This window comes from Dipodomys spectabilis, unplaced genomic scaffold (assembly GCF_019054845.1).
Source record: "Dipodomys spectabilis isolate Male_0828 unplaced genomic scaffold, ASM1905484v1 ptg000297l, whole genome shotgun sequence".
NCBI lineage: Eukaryota > Metazoa > Chordata > Mammalia > Rodentia > Heteromyidae > Dipodomys > Dipodomys spectabilis.
The window spans coordinates 11,413,578-11,429,770 of NW_024870974.1; the positions used below are offsets into that span (position 1 = coordinate 11,413,578).

The following is a 16,193-nucleotide window of genomic DNA, read 5'->3' on the forward strand; positions in this document are numbered from 1 at the left end:
AAAAACACAAATAGTAAATACAAATAGTAAAGGGTTAAGAAACTGTAATGTCTTATGAAAGAGCACTGGAGTAGAATAGAAATCAGATCCTATAGAGAAGGCAATAAATCTGCCTTTTCTCTTTCTGTGCCAGCACTGGGCCACCTCCCTCCTTCGCTGCTGTTGGTAGTAGAGCCTGGAGCAGTCAGCTAATGGCTCTCAGCAGGAAGCAGGCAGCCTTAATGTCCTCTCTTCCCTCCCCTCAGGTCCTAGAAGCAGCACCTCAAGAAGTGATCAACACTGTCTCTCATTTCCACTTGCACTGTTTCTGCTTTTCCATTAGTATGAAATTCAAAGGAAATCATGCTTCCTTTTCCAAAGTTTGAAATTCAAAGTGTTGCTCTGAGGTTGTCCTATCTGGATACATTACTTTTTTTTTTCTTATAGAAACTGTCAAGTATCATGCAGGTCAAAGAAAATATTTGATGAACATAAATTACTCCACAGGTGATCCTTCAGAAATGCATCTGCTCCCTACATTAGAAGCAGACTTTCTCACACTGTGTATGATATCCATTAAGGGTTTTGGTTTTTTTTTCTTCCCTAGAACTGTAGGAATTAGGTCTACAAATCACCCGTAGAATTTGCTTTTCTTTTTCTGCAAATACAAAGAACATTTCTAGGAATCTACTCCCTATCACACTGAAAACACCTGAAACTTGTTTCTACAATCTGGGACTGACTGACATTCAAAATTACTGAAAAAAAATTCGACTTGATTCCTGTATGAAAACTTTTTGCAAGTCATCCAACTTTATTATGGTGAAATGCTAGGCCTAATAAACATGGCATAGACCTTTACTGAATATATTCCATTTCATTCTTATTACATGTTCAATCACTCTGTCTTCAAAAGAAAAGAAAAGTTTCCCAAACTAGGAGCCTCTGGCACATGCACATAATCCCAGGTGCTTGGAAAGATGAGATTGTTGAGATTGTGGTTCAAGAGTAGCCCAGTACCAAGGAGCCTAGGGTTGCTCCTTCTGTCCTGTAATTTTTTCAGAGTGACTATTTTGACTTCGAGGTCTTTGATCCATTTGGAGTTGATTCTGGTGCAGGGTGATATGTAAGGATCTAGCTTTAGTTTTCTGCAAGTGATTAACCAATTTTGCCAGCACCATTTACTGAAGAGGCTGTCTTTCTTCCATTCTATTTTTTTAGCTCCCTTATCAAAGATTAGATGGCTATAGGTCTGTGAGTTCATTTCTGGGTTTTCAATTCTATTCCATTGGTCCTGAGGTCTGTTCTTGTGCCAGTACCAAGCTGTTTTGATTACTATGGCTTTGTTGTGGTATTTACCCAAATGATCACAAACAAGATCACACTAACGCTACCAGCACCACTATGTTTATTGCAGCATTCTTTACTATAGCTAAGATATGGAACCAACCCAGATGCCCCTCAGTAGATGAATGGATCAAGAAAATGTGGTATATATACACAATGGAATTCTATGCCTCCTTCAGAAAGAATGACATTGCCCCATTTCTTAGGAAATGGAAAGACTTGGAAAAAATTATATTAAATGAAGTCAGGCCCAAAGAAACATAGGTCCCATGGTTTCCCTTATGTGCAATAACTAGTATATGTCTGAGATAAGCAGAAACGGTCAGATAAGTTGATGTTAGGTGAAATGAACCAAGATAAGGATTCAAATGTTTTTTCTTTCTTGTGATTGTTTCTAACATATTTATAAGATGATTTCTTTGTTGTTTTGTATGTCCCTCCCCCACAGTATAACCCCTGTTTTCCCTGTATTGGATGTTGGTACAATTTGTGGAGGGGAAGGGTAAAAACCAACTGTTTAAATACAGATACAGGCGAGCCCATTGCAACAATGAGATGTACAAGATGTTATGTCAAAAAAAAACCGAACTTTACAACTTAGGCAGGGTAGGGAGGTTGATGGGAAGGGATGGGAAGGGGAAACAAAGGAGGAGGCAACAATGCTTGATAAGAAATGTACTCATTACCTTGCCCATGTAGTTGTAACCCCTCTGTATGGTATTTTCACAATAAAACATAAAAGAGTAGCCAGGTAGAAAAGTGTGAGAGACCCCTTTTGGAATGAGAACTGGGAATGGGGACATGTGCCTAGGTTGGAAGTAAGACAATCTCACAAAATAACCAGCAAAAATCAGGGCTGGAAGTTTGGCTCAGCAGTAAGAATGCTTGCCTAGTGAGTGAAGGACCATGAATTCAGACACCAGTACCTTAAAAAAAAGTATCTGTGTTTTCATTTTAGGAAAGTAATAGGTGATTTTTAAAAGATAGATGTATTTATGCATACCAGACATTCAATATACAGACTAATAAATATTCTCTCTAAATATATTAAATATCTACATTTACTCTCTGCTAGTCTATACAGAGTCTAAATATATAGAGAGACTATATATAGTCTATATATATAACCTACATATAGTCTCTCTCTAAATATATTTAGACTCTATATAGATAGTCTATATAAAGAGTATATCAATGTATAAAGATATAGACATATATATACCTGTATATATATCAATGTATATGTATATACATATACACACATGTATATATATATGTACGTGTATATGTATATACCTATATACCTATATACACATATATGTATAACTATGTATCTATATCTATACGCACACAAACACACACACACACACACACACACACACACACACACACACACACACACACTGTTGGTACTAGGGCTTGAACTCGGAGACTGGGCACTTTTTCTAGCTTTATTGCTCAAGGATGGTGCTCTACCACATGAGTCAAAGCTCTACTTCCAGCTTTGCAGTGGCTAGTTAAAGATAAGGGACTCAATATATTTTCCTGACCAGGCCAGCTCTGAACATGAATCTTAGATCTCAGCTCCCAGCCTCAATAACTATTTTTAAGTGAGCAAATGAATGTATGAAAAGATGAAAATTAAGTACCGAGATATCTCTATTTCATCCATTAAAAAAGTCATTGTGGCTGGGCAAGATTAACAAAATATTCTATTTGTACAGATTCCTAAGCACAATATTGATAAGTCTATGACATTTTCTTAAAAATGACATCACTTGGATATGTATAGTTTCTCTTTCTGTCTTTCTCTCTCTACCCCTTCTGTTTCTCTCTCTCTCCTCTCCTCTCTCCGTCTCATCCTCTCTTACCTGAACATGCACACACATGAAGAATCTAAAGACCCTTCGGATGCATCATTGCTCCTTGTGCTCATAGATACATTCAATTTGAACATAAATTCCATGTTATGAAGTTCACACATGGAAAGTTTTCATTTCTCAGAGCATTTGCAAGGACCATGCGCTGGTAGTTTTCAAAGGCTGGGCTTACAAAGTTTGAGCCTACAGGATGTTGCTTTTATCACTGCCCCATTTTTGATCAAAATTGAATTGCCCTTTTCACTATATTTCCAAATCCCTTGATTTAAATTATACACCAAGTGAAAATGAAATCCATCACCACGCAGAGTTAACACTGCATGTGACTCTTACAGGGAATATGACTTCATGAATGCGATTACTTTGTGAGCTGTATACAAGAATATGAATGTTGGTTGCGCTTTGGGTTGCCTACCTGACAGAGGGAAAAAGTACTGTTAAATTACTTAATCCTGGGCTTCTTAGTTTTTGTTTCCTACTACTTTTGAAGTGATTTAATTTTATTGAAAAATGGTATAGTTCGGGGCTGGGAAGGTGGCTCGGTAGTAGAGTAGCTTGCTTTGCATGCATGAGGTCCTGGGTTCGATTCCTCAGCACCACATAAGCAGAAAAGGCTGGAAGTGGCGTTGTGGCTTAAGTGGTAGAGCGCTAGCCTTGAGCTGAAGAGCTGAGGGACAATGTCCAGGCCCAGAGTTCAGGCCCTATGACTGACCAAAAAAAAATGATATAGTGTGAAGTTTTCAAATTTATGCACACATGTAATCCCTTATCTGTTTTATATATTGAGAAAGTAGAGACAGAAGAAGATAAAGTCAAGGGACCATAGCTATATAGCTGTGTTTTATCTGCTCCTCACTCTAAACAGAAGTCCATGTACAGCAGAGGTGTTGTGTAGGGGGGAGCTGCTCACTTATTTTTAGTGCAAATTTAAGGCTGAACACCCTGTGAATAATTTTCAGAGTTCAAGGAGACTATGTCGATGCTCTCTTTCTTTTGTCTTTTTTCTTTTTTTGCTGGTCATGGGGCCTGAACTCTGGGCCTGGGCGCTGTCCCTCAGCTCTTCAGCTCAAGGCTAGCACTCTACCACATGAGCCACAGCGCCACTTCTGGCCTTTTCTGCTTATGTGGTGCTGAGGAATCGAACCCAGGGCCTCATGCATGCAAGGCAAGCGCTCTACCACTGAGCCACCTTTCTAGTCCCCATGCTCTCTTTCATTTTTATTCCTTTCCACTCATTCATTCATTCAAAAAGTGACTATAGTCCCACTATATACTGAACACTGTTTTATGGTTAAAATTATTGTATTAAATGAAAGAAGCAAAACAATCCCTTTCCTAGCAGACCTTCTGTTACAATGGTCAGAGATAAAAAATGATAACATATAATAAGCAGAAGATTAACCACCTAAATAACACAAAGACCTAGCACAATCGTGGTAGGAAACGTTACAGGGTAAGAGTCATCAGAGCTGAGCCTCTCTGAGATTGCCATCTGTGTAAGACTTGAGCAGAAAGGAGCCAGCCAGGTGACTGTGAGAATAAAAAAGCATTCTTGGAGGAAGAAAGGAGATCCTGTGATATCCACAAGTGAGAAACAAAGCTGGATATGTCCAAGGAGCCCAAACAAGGTCAGGAAAGGTGAAAGCAGCAGAGCTCTGATCATTTTGCTTTGGCCTGAGGTTCAGCCTTTGAGGCTTAACACAAAGATCTCATTTCTCCCTTGACGCTCTGTCTCTGCCTCTGTCAATACAACCAGATGATTCATGGTGTTTTTTATGGGCATTCTAGCAAATACATCACTTTAGACTTTTATTGGACAGAATACACAGCATCTGCCATTTCAGTCTCCAGTATGCTGATGAAAAAATAATTGGTATTCACTTTAAGTAAGACCATCAGTTTGGTTTTGAACCTGAAAACTATGAAGGAACTCTAGCGCCTACCTGATTTTAGTGTAGCTGTTCTGAGCCACCGAGGAGGAGTTAGGTTGTAAGAGGACATTGCATGTCCTTCACCAGCAGCCACAAAGTTGGAGCTGGCTCCTCTAGAGAGAAGTGCTTTGTAGAGCCAAAGGCCTTCTGTGAAATCATTTCCCTTCAGTGCAATGCTTCTTTTCTCTCCTGTAAATGCTTTTCCTACTCTTGGTGAAATACAGGCCTTCTGACTCCAAAGAGTCAGAAATGCCACATTTTGAAGGCTCAATTTCAATTTCAATTCATGGGCAACTGTTGATCCTCTTCAACCTTCTATTGGCTCATTAAAACCATCATGGTGAAGTATATTCTTCACACACGTTAAGCATTTAGCAGTGGCACCCTAAGGACAACATTGCTTCTTTAGTCTTCATTTCTATCAGGGGACCTAATTTCCCTAGAGTCGTGGGTTATCAACATGTAGCCATTGGACAACAGTAGGAATGTGTCCAGATCACTTGTTAAATGTAACTTCTCTGATTTAGAAACTGGGATGTGATCCAGGAAACTATGTTTTAACTTAATAAGGGACTCAGATACATGCTACTTTTGCATGATTAGAAAATGTACTACATTGTTGACTTTTCTATTAATTGTTCACAATTAGATTTCTCACGCTGGTGCTGAAGTGAGTTGCTCTGAAATTTGAAATAGCTTTTCAAAAATGCTTTCTATAAATGAAATCAGAGCATCGGTAGGGAAATGGTTGGAACTAGAGATCATCATGTTGGATAAGCAAAACTCCAAAAGTCAGATGTCCCAAGCTCTTCATTCCTTTGTGTAATCTAGATCTAAAATGATGATTTGATAATGGCAATAATAATGATAACAGTAAAAATAAAAGGTATAGATAAAAACAGAAGACTGGGAGAAAATAAGGATATCTGAAGGGTAAAGATGATCAAAATATGTGTCATATATGCATATAAAGATAGAATAAAGATATCCATTAAATACTGCTTGAATATAACATAGGGATTGAAATTGTGCAGAGTACTCTGTAGGCTTGTAAGGAATTCTCATAGTGAGCAGCCCCCACATTATAAATCCATGCTCCTACAAAAATAAAATCTCATAAAAATATACTGTTAAAATTGGGCTAGAAATAAAAATAACGTTATGTTTATGGGAAAGTACTTCTTAGAAAATTACTTTACACAGAATCACTTATATTTAGGATGGAGCTTACATGGGATGCAAATCAAAAGATAGATCAGCAAAAGGTAGTTTTCCCCTTCCCAGATATATCTAGTTGTATCCAGATGTGAGAATGATGTCCTGAAAATATCACAGGTACTCAAGGAAAACATGGCTCCTTGGAAGTTTTCACATTTGTTTCAAGCTTTATAAAAATGAAACTTTAGCCACACAATTAAAAAATAGAGACTGATGGCCTCCTTCGCCCCGGGGGGGGGGGCGGTGGGGGGGGGTGGGTCCCTTCCCGGCCAGACAGCAGGCAAGACGGCTGGGTGTGCAGTGTCTTCAAACCCACGAGCCAACGAGCAGCTCCTCTGTGATCCTAGGGACACTAGTCCACACCATGGCGGATTCTGAGCGCTACTCGGCCCCTGGGTGCTGACAGCCTGCACCAACTTACTGGCATACCCGAAAGGGGCTTCTTCTGTTCGCTGAGATTTTATTCTGCCTGGTGATTCTGATTTGCTTCAGTCCCTTTACATCAGCATATTCCTCCCTGTCGGTGATGGAGATGATCATTGCTGCTGTCCTGTTTGTCATTTATATGTGTGACTGGCACACCAAGATACCAGTCATCAACTGGCCCTGGAGTGATTTCTTCCAAGCCCTCATAGCTGGCATCCTCTGCCTGGTCACCTCCATTGTGGTCCTTGAGAAGGGAGGCCATTCCAAAATCGCTGCCTAATGGCTACTTTACTTTTTGGGTATGATACCTACTTCACCTTCCCTCTTCGGCAGCAAAGACACACAGCAGCCTCTGTGGACCCCACAGATGGTCCCGTGTAGGTGAACTTCACTCACTGCGCGCAGCAAATCACTCCTCTATAGAAAAAACTCCTCTCAGCCCCCACAACACTTCCAGCCAAGCAACTCTCCAGCCCCCTGTTATGGTAAAAGTGCCTTTATTGGGAGGATTTTGTCTACCGGTCTGTCAATCAACCCTCCTGGGTATAACCACCTTTATGAGTATGCCCAGGCCTCCTCCCTTCTGCCAGCATCCAGAAGGAAACACCAGTTCTGCCCACCTAAGTTACAAAATGAGGGAGGTGGGTATCTCTGATTTCTGAGTGACCCACTTCAAATAATCTCAATGTGAGAGATGGGCTGTAGAGGGGCAAATAAATAATAAATGATTGTTAAAATCTGTCATGAATAACAAAAAAATAGCGACGGATGGTATATGTGATATTTCATGAATTCAGACATAAGATAAATTATTCTAACAAGCAACAAAATAATGAGTGTGATGTCAAATAGTTAAACTTTTTGTTTAAGAAAGCAACTAAGCGCTGAACACTGGTGCCTCATGCCTTTAATCCTTGCTACTCAAGAGTCTGAGATCTGAGGACTCAGATTCAAAGCTAGCTTGGCCAAGAAAGTCCAAGCGACTCATATCTCCAATTAACCACCTAAAAGCTGGAATTACAGGTGTGGCTTAAATTGTAGAGCACTAGTCTTGAGTGAAAAAGCTTAGAGACATTGTCCAAGTCATGAGTTCAAGCCCCAGGACTACTAGCACATACATACATACATACATACACACATACAAAAATAAATAAGTAAATAAGTTATATTTTATAACATCATGAGTGGTTTTATAAAATTCTATCACATTTATCATCATTCCATCTCTGGCTTATTTCGAAATTTATCATTTACATTCCTAAGGAAAATCTAAGAAATTCTCTCAGAGGTTACATAGAAGGAAGAGATGGCATATGGACTTCAAGACATCATAAAGGTGTATTTTTACTGTATTGACATAAAATTAAGAAAATACCATTGTTAATAGCAAAAGACATGACTTCATTGGGTGGCAATGAAGGGTTGGTCGAGTCTCTCAAACCCTATTCGTCATATTCAGGAGACTTTTGTTTGCTAACTTCTGTGTCATAAATCTCATCTGTCTGGCTTCACTTTATACTTTATCAGAAAACAAAGATTTTTTTGATAAGTATTTATTGTACCTTCTTTGCATTCAATGTACAATTAATTAAAATATGATTATGCTTAATCTTGGTGTTCTAATAAAAGACCCAGTGATATTTCCTGTGCTATCAATTTAATAACTTTAAATGTTATCTCCAATGTTTGGTTTGCTATCATATAATGGAGTTGTGAATTTTTAATACATATTTTTTATTGTAAAGATACTGTACAGAGGGGTTACAGTTGCATGAGCAAGGTAATGTGTCCATTTCCTATCGAGCATTGTTTCCCTCTCCTCTGTTTATCCCCTACCATCCCTGCCCTCCCACCTCCCTGACTTCTCCTCCCTCCCATCCCTGCAAAACTGTAAAGTTTGTTCTCAACACAGTGTCTTGTACATCTTATTGTTACAATGGGTCAGCCTGTGTCCTTATTTCAGCCTTTTGTTATTTCCCTTCCCCTCCCCAAATTAGAAAAATGTACTGGATCAATGTCACTCCAATATACTTAGAACTGTCTGACTCAGTGGTTTCCAAAAGAAAATTCTTATTTCCAAGTTAAATAAAAAAAAAGACAAGATAATAAAAATCACTTAAAGTTTTTTTTAATGATGATGTATGTTTGTCAGAAAGGAAAGAGTGGACAGGGAAGAGGCTGGGGACTGTGGAATGTCCTGGTTTAGCTGGACACACAGCATATGTATGTGATTGCAAGACAAGGTACAAGTGTGTATAACTGAGGAAAGGACTCACTCACTGGGATTCAAAAAAAAGCTTTGGGAAATGTTATTGTCAGGAAACTTTTACTTGGCTCTCCAGATGTGAGTTACTGCTCTCGATCTCCTTCTAGCTAGCTAACCCAGAGGTCACGGACCATTTGAATGGCTCCCTACACTTGCCTTGCAGGACTTTCAGCGCAGAGAAGAATGTGCTCAGTGTGTTCATTCCCATGTTCCCTCCCTTTGATTTGCTTTGGGCCACCCAACTTCTCTGATGGCCCTTCACTACAGATTTCTCCCTTCCAGGTTCACCTCTCTCTTTCTTTGCCCCTTTGGGCCTAAAGCCATAATCCTCTTATGCTTTGCTTAGCTCAGATTATCATTTATATCTTACCTAACCCTACCCCAACTTTTTATAAATAGACCCAGTGTAAGAAATTACTTCCAAGTGAAATCAGTTTCTGACTGCAACCCTAATTTATATAACTTGAGTCCTGGAGGAAAACAGATGACACAAGAATTTCTCAGAGAGGCATAAAGTCTAGGATAAATGGGGGAAAAAATGGCAGGAGATGAAAGTAGAAAGGCTCTGTAGGCAATCAAATGTTATAAACAACTTAATATAATAACTAGTTAAAAATGCAGGCAAAGGACCAATATAAACCTGTTCATGTTTTAGAAAGAATATTTGAGCATTTCTGAGTGATGAGTTGCAGAGAGAAGCTAGGGTTTGAGCAGTTAGCCACTTGAAGTAATGACTGAGACAGAGCAAAGGAAGATTGATCAAAAGCTGAAGGAAGCGAATGGCAAATCTCTTGAAAACTGAGAAAAAAGAGATGACTCCTTGTCTGGCTTGAACAATGGAAGGGAAGGACATGTGGTTAACTGAGAAAGTAGTATAAATACTCTGTGACATGAAAATTTAATGAGCCAATGAGAAAACAAGCCATGGTGGCAATTACATTATGAGATGAGGGAAATAGCTGTATTAACCCCTTTACCTGGATATACAGTAATCCAGTAGAAAGGGAATCTGGTGAAGGATCACTGGTTTGTAAAGCCATAAACATTATCAGAACCCAAAACACTACCTCTCTCCAGAATATTCTCCTGTTTAGATTACAGTATAAATGTGGCAAAAAAATGAATTTAAATGCCTTGATATGAAAAATAAAAAGTAATTCTTGGCATACTTTTATGTTCAATCTCAAAAAGCTCAACCCCATATGGATTTAAAAAATACACAGTTTCTGAACGAGTACTTTGTTTTCTAATTATAATGAATGTGTGGTTTAATTTTTTTAAATGCTACTCTTGAGGTAAATAAATTTGAACGAGAGCGACTCTTCACAGGTCCCATATGCTTTTGTTTCATGGCAAACTGATATTGAAGATGATCCAATTTAAAAACCCCTATGATATTTTCTGTCTCATAGAGATGAAACTCATTTGTTTCAAGTACAACTTCGTATCTTTTAGGTAGTACACAAAACAGTATAAGATAGCCTAAATTGCATACATTTATCATCTCAAACCACACACCAACTTTAATCTTGCAGCTACATACAATTTCTTCTTTCCCTCATCACGTCTTGCTCTTTATTGGCCTTACTTAACATTATTTGTAATTTATATGTGATGGCAGATCAGTCCTATTGGTTTCTTCTAGGCCTAAATGACTATATGCCTGTTGTATATTCAAGTCTCCTCAAAACAGTAGCATGAACCTGTATTTCGCTTTATATCAAATGCAAATGTGCCTAGAGTAAAGCATTTCCCTGCAAAGTAATCATTATATCTATAAAAATTCTATAATTATCCAAAGGTTTCTTATTTTATGTTGCAGTTAATTTTCTCCCATAAGCTTGAAGGAAAAACTCAGGCTTTATCTTGCTATAGGCATCCGCTTAGGATCAGGAAATATAGATGAGGATTCCTTACTGAAATCTGAACACACTTCAGCAACACTTTATTCAAATATCAACAGGCTGCAAAATGAGCACTTAGAAGACAATAATTTGTGGAGGGGAAGGGCACAAACAAGTTGTTTAAATAGCGATACAGGTGGACCCATTGCAACAATGAGATGTACAAGTCGTTATGTCGAAAAACAACTTTACAACGTTGGGGCGGGGGGGTGAGTGAGATATGGGAAGGGATGGGAAGGGGAAACAAAGGAGGAGGCAACAATGCTTGATAAGAAATGTACTCACTATCTTGCCCATGTAATTGTAACCCTCTCTGGTATTTTCACAATAATAATAATAATAATGATAATAATAATAATAAGAAGAAGAAATGTACTCACTATCTTGCCCATGTAATTGTAATCCCTCTGTATGATATTTTCACAATAATAATAATAATAATGATAATAATAATAAGAAGAAGAAGAAGAAGAAGAAGAAATGTACTCATTATCTTGCCCATGTAATTGTAATCCCTCTGTATGGTATTTTCACAATTAAAAAAAAAGACACATTGTGTTTATAAACTGCTTAGTTGAATGGAAGTCCTTTGTAAAACTACATAAAGGTAATAAAAAGTATTAAAAAATTTAAAACCAAAAAACAAATTTCCATCTCTCAGAATTGGAGACAGCCGGCACATACATCAAGATTTTAAACAATGTGTTTGGTTTCAAAGCCTAGCACTTGTAATTTTTAATTTTTAAAAACTTTTTGCTAGTCCTGAGGCTTGAACTCTGGGTTTGGGAGCTCACTGTCCCTGAGCCTTTTTGTGCTCAAGGCTAGCACTCTACCACTTGAGCCACAGCTCCACTTCTGGCATTTTCTGAGTAGTTTATTGGAGATAAAGGTCTCACAGACTTTCTTGTCCTGGCTGGCTTCAGCCTCCTGAGTAGCTAGTTTTACCGACTTGTGCCACTAGGCTAACAGATCTTAGCATTTTATACTCAATTTGATTGTGTCATAAAAAATAACTTCAGATTTAAAACTGCTGATTTTTCATAAATATACAAATAAATATATAAAAATAAATACGTATAAACATAAAATGTATATATAAAATATAAATAAATGTATAAAAATAAATATCAATAAATGTAATATAATTATATTTGGTTAAGACAAGATCTCATTGGTCACTGGATTACTTGCTGTGTAACCTAGGCTGACCTCAAACTCAACATCTTCCTACATCTGTCTCCTAAGTGCTAATGTGACAGCGGTGAATCACCATGCTCAACTTTAATATATTTTTAAAGATAAGTAAAGGTTTAATAATTTTGTTGATGGAATAAAAGAAACTATCTTTCTTTTAAGATACATACAGTGTTTGCTTTGCTATAAATCATTTGCCCAACAATCTCCCTAATCTTTAGGTTATTTCATGAAATGGTCTTACAAATTTAATGTAGTCTTTTTTACCTAACATTATACTTGGTTTTAGAACAATGAAGTATTTTTTTTTTCCAGTCCTGGGGTTTGAACTCAGGGCCTGCGCTCTGTCCCCGAGCCTCTTTGTGCTTAAGGTTAACATTCTACCACCTAGCCACAGCACCACTTCTGGCTTTTTCTGAGTGGTTAATTGGAGATAAGAGTCTCATGGACTTTTCTGTCCTGACTGCCTTTAAACCATGGTCCTCAGATCTCAGCATCCTGAGTAGCTAGGACTATAGGTATGAGCTACTGGTACCCAGCTAACAATGAGGTATTTTAAGAGGCAAATTTCCCTGAACACTTAATTCTTCTGTACCTTCTCCCTTCAGGCTCTACTTTCCGTGTACTTACAGTAGGCATAGGGCATTTCCTTAATTTACCCAAGTGATTTATTTTATGTTAAGATAGCCTAAAAGATTATGCAATTGATATTCACAGTGCACATGAGGTTTTTAAATGATTTTAGCTTTGTTACATGTTTAAAATATTAAGATTAAATGCAATAAAAGTGACATCATGTCATTTACATCTCATTAACCTTCAGGACTGCCCTGATTTCTGGCTCACTTGTGAATGTCTCTCCTTCATGTCTTTTCATTGGGGTTTCTGATGATATTCAGTTAAAAGGAACAATACCACAACTAGAAAGGCCATTTCCTCACCGTGAGGCAAACAAACATTTTCAAATATCCAAGAGCCTTTCTGTGTGTGTGTGTGTGTGTGTGTGTGTGTGTGTGTGTGTGTGTGCGCGTGTGTGTGTGTGTGTGTGTGTGTGTGTGTGTGTGTTACTCAGGCCCTTAAGCTCATTTGTCTCACCTGCCTCAGCTGGAGCTCTCCCACTTGAACCACACATCCAGCCCTACATTTTGCTGGCTATTATTTGGTTCTGGAGTCTTCTAGACTTTTCTACCTGGACTAGTTTCAAACTCCTCTGTATCTCAGTATTCTTAGTATCTGTGGAGAATTACAGGTTTGCGCCAACAGCAATCAACTGATGATGTTAGCTTTCATTAGAGGAAAAAAATAGGAATACTTTAAATTTTTAGCACAATGTAATGGAGCAGTTAGAAGCACAGATTCAAGACAGACAGACTGGGTGAAATTCCATGGTATGACTTTGATAAGACCATATAATTTCCTGGACATTTACTTCATCTATAAAATGGAAGTTATAATAGTATCTATCTTGTAGGTATATTACATTTAAATGAATTCATATCTGATGTGGAAAACATCATGTAGATTATGTTTGTCAAAGTTTTAACAATTGACAAAATGACTTAAAATTTAGCCTACCCTATAGTGTATAAAAACCAATGTTAGGAATGCACTGCCATTTGACTTCCTTCGTTATAGTTGTTGCCTGATCTTCAATTTGAAAATAATTTTTAAAAATTCATGACTTTCCTATGACATTCACTTTGTAAAGGTGGTAGATAACTCCTTCTTGGATTACTACTAAAATCAAAATAGAACAAAAATATTTTCCTGATCATTCTACACAGAAAAAGAAGACCAGGTCTTCATCTATTTTCCAACTCAGATGGTATCTTTCAAAGTAAATGCTCCAGCCAAATAAACAATAGCAACATCTGTTCACATTGATGAGAACTTTAGGACCAGTTGAGAGCATTTATTAATTTTCAGTTGGGAAGCAGGGGGAAAACCACAGTCATGGCAATCATTTGCATATTAATACAACATTATAAAATCCTAATTTGGAAAGCATCATATTAAAGAGTGGGGAAATTATCTTGTATAGCCATCAAATAGAATACACTGATGTTTTCCCAATCATTTCTCAATCTTGGCCTCCAAAAACCGAAAACAGTAACAAAACAACAGAAAAAAAAAAAGTAGTCCTCAATAGAGAACATATATTCATCTGCTTTCTAATAAGTGTTTTGGAAATTAGAACCTCTGTGAAGTGGAAGCTTTTGAAAATGTCAGCGCTGATTGCAAACAGACCTCACACCGCAGAGGAGGCGGCTGTGCCTGGAGCCTGCCATTGTTCGCAAATATTAAACGCAGTTGTTTTAAGACTTCATTGAACATTTTACTAATGTGTTATTGAATCAAATCTGTTTGCATGTCATTATCTAACTAGGTCAAGTAAATACAAAAAGATAATTGTGTAAAATTGATGCAAACTACCTAAACACCTTCTTAGTTCATTCAAGTAAACACAACTCTGGAAACTTATGATTGCCTAGCAAGTCCCCATCCTAAGTATTATTTTTTTCTTCATCATAACAATGGGAAAGCTGAATTACCTTTTATTTTCAGACCTAGAGAACATGGAGGAACTTTGTAAAGGATCATTCAATAGGCAAGTTTCAATATGCCAAACAGTCAGGGGCAAAAGGGCATATAGTTCTATCTTCATTTCACAGAAAGTAATATCATGGTATTGCTTCTTACAGCCATGGGAAAAATTTGGGAAAAAAACCCTGTGCTATATGACTCCCTTTACTTAGCATATACGTATATATGTGCTATAGATATGCATATATGCTATATATATGCATATATATATTCCTAATTGGGTATCAGTATAAATTGCTCAAGATAGCTTAAAATATAAAATTTTAATTTTCACAAAAATGTCTTTAAATGTTATTGTATGTTATATTATACATTCTATTATTAGTTATATTATTAGTACCACATATTTTGTAGAATATTATTTATTTTTTATATTAGCATAAAGGTAAAAAGAAATAATGTTCATTATGCTTATCAAATTGACCATAGCATTCTCATGAAAACACAGAAACCCAGTATCTATTCCAAGTAAAGCTTAACATAACTTATCTAGCAAATATTTACCAAAGAACCCTGATGGTGGCGGCATGGCTATAATTACCTCAGTGATTTGACCACCATCTAAGTGCAGGCCATTAGTACTGCAGACCCAGAAAACTGGAGGCAGACAGTAGGCATGAGACCATTGCACTGTGCAGATTCATAATTGCAAAACCCAGATTGCTCTCTCGCAGACTGATTAATTCCTAGCGAGTTTCACATCACTTTCTCATACACTGGAATATGACAAACTTATTTTCTGAACAATTTATTAATCTTACCAACTCGTTCTGTCTTCACAGCAGACCCACACGGAAGCTGATGAAAATTATAAGGTTGCTTAAAGAACTGAAGTTAGGACAGGAGAGCTAGATGACCCCACTTCAGAGCCTTGCGGTCTAAGAAGCTCAGATATGGCTTTTTTTTTGTCAGTCATGGGGCTTGAACTCTGAGCCTGGACGCTGTCCCTGCACTCTTCAGCTCAAGGCGAGCACTCTACCAATTGAGCCACAGCATCACTTCTGGTTTTCTAGTCGTTTATTGGAGATAAGAGTCTCACGGAGTTTCTTGCCCTGGCTGGCTTTGAACCGCAATCCTCAGATCTCAGCCTCCTGAGAGCTAGGATTATAGGCATGAATCCTGGGTGCCCTGTTTGATGAATTTATGTACTAGAAGGCACCTCTGTCTTGAGGACTGGCTAATGGAAGATGGGTTTGGAGGCAGAAACACTGATCCTTCATTACAAGGTATTAAAATGTCATTTTATTGACATTAAACTAAAGACGGGACATCCTTTGTTTTCAACTGCTGTATGAAGTGCATAGAATTTTTACCTTTCTATTTGCCCAACTTTTCCTTACCCTTTACATTGACTAATGTGTCACATCGTTTAAGAATTAAATGAAAACAAAGGATTTGATAAATTAACAGTTTGAAAAATAATGTTTTGGCTAGCTTTTTTGTC

General features: G+C 37.6%; 1 protein-coding gene and 1 pseudogene across 3 annotated transcripts in view; one reads left to right on the forward strand and one right to left on the reverse strand.

Annotated features, from left to right (window-relative positions):
• Positions 1-16,193, reverse strand: part of Grid2 (glutamate ionotropic receptor delta type subunit 2) — a 1,058,508-nt gene that overhangs the window by 489,538 nt on the left and 552,777 nt on the right. The gene's annotated exons all lie outside the window — the stretch shown is intronic.
• On the forward strand, positions 6,720-7,479 carry LOC122127250 (annotated as a pseudogene).